Raw genomic sequence first — 4973 nt, 5'->3', positions numbered from 1 at the left:
ACAATCTCAGCTCACTGCAACCTCTGCCTCCTGGGTTCAAGCGATTCTCCTGCCTCAGTGTCCAGAGTATCTGTGATTACAGGCATACGCCACCACGCCCGGCTAATTTTTATATTTTTAGTAGAGACGGGGTTTCACCATGTTGGCCAGGCTGGTCTCGAACTCCTGACCTTGTGATCCACCTGCCTCAGCCTCCCAAAGTGTTGGGATTATAGGCATAAGCCACTACTCCGGGCCAAAAGCAGGTGATTCTTTAAATACTTGGGACCCAGTAACAAAAAGTATTGTAATTTTTTTGGTAAGAATCCACCAACACTGCTACCATTGCCCTTGGTAATGATGGATTTACATTTACAACATCATCATGATGTGGAAATAAATGATTTAAAACATCGTTGATGTTTTGATGGTATGTTGAAACATCATACCATCATTTATGGTATGTTCACTTTTTCACCTTCACATGGAATTGTGTAGAAAAGGGTCCAGATCAACTCTCACTTCTGGGGAGAGAAATGACTTTGTAGTGGAGAGTCAAGGTAGATGTTTGCTTTTAATCCCATGTGTTTAAGATTATTTTTACAACAAGCATATATTCACATATTACTCTTAAACTTTAAAAAACAATAAAAGTACTGAGAGGAAAATAGATCACATTGGCAGCTTCATTGGAAAAGAACAATAATGTATGTGAAGAAAATATTTTGGAGGCTGTAAAAGTAAGCCTGGGCTGGGTACAGTGGCTCACCCTTGTAATCCCAGCACTTTGGGAGCCTGAGGTGGGCAGATCATCTGAGGTCAGGAGTTCAAGGCCAGCCTGGGCAACATGGTGAAACCCTGTCTCTACTAAAAGTGCAAAAATTAGCCGGGTGTGGTGGTGCACACCCGTAATCCCAGTTACTTGGGAGGCTGAGGCAGGAGAATTGCTTGAATCTGGGAGGTGGAGGTTGCAGTGACTCAAGATTGTGCCACTGCACTCCAGCCTGGGTGACAGAGTGAGACTCTGTCTCAAAGTAAACCTGACCAAGAAAGATGGTGATTGTCCCCCTCCAACCCCCAATCTATTCTTATTGCTGTAGCCAGAGTGGTCTTATACAAACACAAATGAGATCACATCACTCCTCTGCTTAGCGTCCCTCAACGACTTTTCTATCCTCAGAGAACGTGCAGATCCTCACTGCAGCCCGTGAGGCACTGCATGACTTTTTCCTCATGGGGTCTCCGGCCTCCCCTCTGGGCTCTTCCTTGTGTCATTATGTTTACCTCTCTTGCTCACTCCTGGGTACCCAAGCCTAGTAAGTGCTTGTGAATAACAGAAGTTCGGTAAATTTTGTTGAATTACTGAATGATGAGAAAAGAAAAGGCAAAGCAGCTTAGAACAAAGCTCTGAAGGGTTCCAACCTTTATGAGTGAGGCAGACAGAGGAGGTATAATAGGCAAGGGATTCTAAGAGGGAGTAACCAAGAAGGTAGGAAACAAACCAGAAGGGTGGTGATGAGGAAGGCAAGAGAAGGATCTGTTTCACAGAGAGGGAGGGGGTCACAGTTTCATATGTGGAAGGGTCAGTGAAGAGAAGGATGAAAAGTGTTCATCATTTAGCTTTCACGCAGAGGGGAACAACACAGACTGGGGCTTTTCAGAGAGTGAAGGGTGGAAGGAGGGGGAAGATCAGGAAAAACAAGTAATGGGTACTACACTTAATACCTGGTTGATGAAATCATCTGTACAACAAAACCCCATGACACAAGCTTACCTATGTAGCAAACCTGCACTTGTACCCCTGAACTTAAAAGTTAAAAAAAGAAAGTGTTCATCTTAAATTTAGTGACAAGGAGACCTTGGGGGGCTTTATTAAAAGCAGTTTCAAGGGAGTGAAAAGTGTAGGCAGCAAATTTCAGGATGAGAACCTTAAGTTTTGATAGTGTGGTGAGATGACTCTCCTTCACCTGGGGATCAATCTTCAGACCTTAGCCCTACCACTTACTAAGCATGAGCTTCAGCAACATACTTAATCTTTGTATTCTTCACCTGTAGCATGAGAATAATAATGATACTCACATGCTGGACTGACGGGAGAACTGGAAATAATGAGCCCCATAGATTTAGCTCAAAGATTCTCAATAAATGGTAATAGTGGTTACAATTTAGTTAAGCTTGTGCATTTAAATTTACTATTCTGGGCCAGGTGCAGTAGCTCACCCCTGTAATCCCAGCACTTTGGGAGGCCGAGACAGATGGATCACAGGTCAGCAGTTCGAGAGCAGCATGACCAACATGGTGAAACCCCATCTCTATTAAAAATACAAAAATTAGTCGGGTGTGGTGGTGCGCTATTGTCCCAGCTACTCGGGAGGCTGAGGCAGGAGAATCGCTTGAACCTGGGAGGTAGAGGTTGCAGTGAGCCGAGATCACACACTGCGTTTCAGCCTGGCGATAGTGAGACTCCATCTCCAAAACAAACAAACAAAATTTACTATTTTGTGAAAATAGACTTAACTAAATTGATAGATGCTAAGGCATTTTTTAAAAAGTGTATCAGCAGGCCAAGTGCAGTGGCTCATGCCTTTCGGAGGCTGAGGTGGGCAAATCATGAGGTCAGGAGATCGAGACCATCCTGGCTAACATGGTGAAACCCCATCTCTACTAAAAATACAAAAAAATTAGCCGGACATGGTGGCGGGCACCTGTAGTCCCATCTACTCAGGAGGCTGAGGCAGGAGGATGGCCTGAACCTGGGAGGCGGAGCTTGCAGTGAGCCGAGATCATGCTACTGCACTCTAGCCTGGGCAACAGAGCAAGATTCTGTCTCAAAAAAATAAAAATAAAAAATAAAAAGTGTATCAGCTACTTTATGATTAAATCAAGTTACTGTCAACTCACTTGCTTTTCAGTTAGGTAAAACTGATAGAAAACAACAAAGTGTGTGCATGTGTGTGCACGTGCGCATATGTGTGTTTTACAGGAAAAAGAAAAATTTAACAGAATGTGTGTATTTCACAAGGAATTTCTAGAATTGTGTCAGTAAATAAATACGCAAATGAATCATTGGTGAAATTATAGTGCTGAAACACGATGGACAAAAAAAAAAATTCTGGTTGTGATTCTAGGCAAAAATGCTTGGACCAGATTAGCACATTGTCATAATTCTTTTCTTTACTTGGAGCTTTTAAGAAAGCCATTGGTGGGTAAACTTTTAAATTTCTTCCTCTATGATTTGAAATAACTTTGATGTGCATCACATAATGTTTGATGGAAACATCTATGTTAGGTTACCAACATGGCAAAATATTTTGTTTAATATCAAAATTCAGCAAGTATGGTCAGCTTATGTTGGAACTTTTTTTTTTTTTTTTTGAGACGAAGTCTTGCTCTGTCACCCAGGCTGGAGTGCAATGGCATGATCTCAGCTCACTGCAAGCTCCACCTCCTGGGTTCACACCATTCTCCTGCCTCAGTCTCCTGAGTAGCTGGGACTACAGGTGCCCCCTGCCATGCCTGGCTAATTTTTTGTATTTTTAGTGGAGACGGGTTTTCACCATGTTAGCCAGGATGGTCTCGATCTCGTGACCTCGTGATCTGCCCACCTCAGCCTCCCAAAGTGCTGGGATTACAGGCGTGAGCTACTGCGCCCAACCATGTTGGAACATTTTTATGTTTTATGAAAGTTTTCCTGGCCTGGCGTGGTGGCGCATGCCTGTAATCCCAGCACTTTGGGAGGCCGAGGCAGGTGGATCACCTGAGGTCAGGAGTTTGCAACCAGTCTGACTAACATGGTGAAACTCTGTCTCTACTAAATACAAAAAAATGAACTGGGCATGGTGGCACATGCCTGTAATCAGAGCTACTTGGGAGGCTGAGACAGGAGAATCGCTTGTACCTGGGAGGTGGAGGTTGCAGTGAGCCGAGATTGCGCCATTGCACTCCAGCCTGGGCAAAAAGAGCAAAACTCCGTCTCAAAAAAAAAAAACTTTTCCCTAAACTTTTACAGAGAATTAAATGTAAATAAAGGCTTGAACTATCAGGAAATGTATCGATAATTTCTTCTTCATTTTTGAAGAATAGTTTTACTAGGTATAAAATTTTTGGTTGACAGGTTTTTTTTTTCTTTCAGGGCTTTGAATACATCTTCCCACTGCCTTCTGGCCTCCAAGGTTCCAGATGAGAAATCAGGTGTTGATCTCATTGAGGTTCATTGTATGTGATAAGTCACTTCTTGCCGTTTTCAAGATTCTGTCTTTATTTTGTCATTTGACAGTTTGGTTATGATGTGTTTAGGCATGGATGTCTTTGAGTTTATATGACTTGGAATTTGTTGAGCTTATTGGATGTATATATTAATGTCTTGGAATTTGTTGAGCTTATTGGATGTGGATATTAATGAGCTTACCAAATTTGGTAAGTTTCCGGCTGTTATTTCTTCAAATATTCTCTCTGTATTTTCTTTTCTTTTCTCTCCTGGCACTCCCCTGTGTTTGCGGTCGTTACTGCTTGTTGCAGTTGTTTGTTTAGTGACTTTTCTGAACTAAATCCATAAAGCTTGTATTTTTTTTCTTTTGCCACTGAAGTCACAACTATATTGCTTAGTGGTCAGCTGAGGATTAAGCAGATATTTTCTTTTTTTTCTTTTCTTTTTTGAGATGAAGTCTCACTCTGTGGCCCAGGCTGGAGTGCAGTGGTGCAATCTCAGCTCACTGCAAACTCCACCTCCCAGGTTCAAGTAATTCTCCTGCCTCAGCCTCCTGAGTAGCTGGGATTACAGGCACAGGCCACCACACCTGGCTAATTTTTGTATTTTTAGTAGAGATAGGGTTTTGCCCCATTGGTCAGGCTGGTCTTGAACTCCTGACCTCAGGTGATCCACCCACCTCAGCCTCCCAAAGTGCTGGGATTACAGGCATGAGCCGCTGTGCCCAGCCAGGACAGATTTTTTTCTTAAATACTCATAGTCTTTGTAAAGGGACTCTGATTGCATG

Source organism: Chlorocebus sabaeus, chromosome 8, assembly GCF_047675955.1.
Source record: "Chlorocebus sabaeus isolate Y175 chromosome 8, mChlSab1.0.hap1, whole genome shotgun sequence".
Lineage (NCBI taxonomy): Eukaryota > Metazoa > Chordata > Mammalia > Primates > Cercopithecidae > Chlorocebus > Chlorocebus sabaeus.
The sequence above is the reverse complement of the archived record's forward strand: the minus strand, read 5'-3'. Positions refer to the sequence as shown.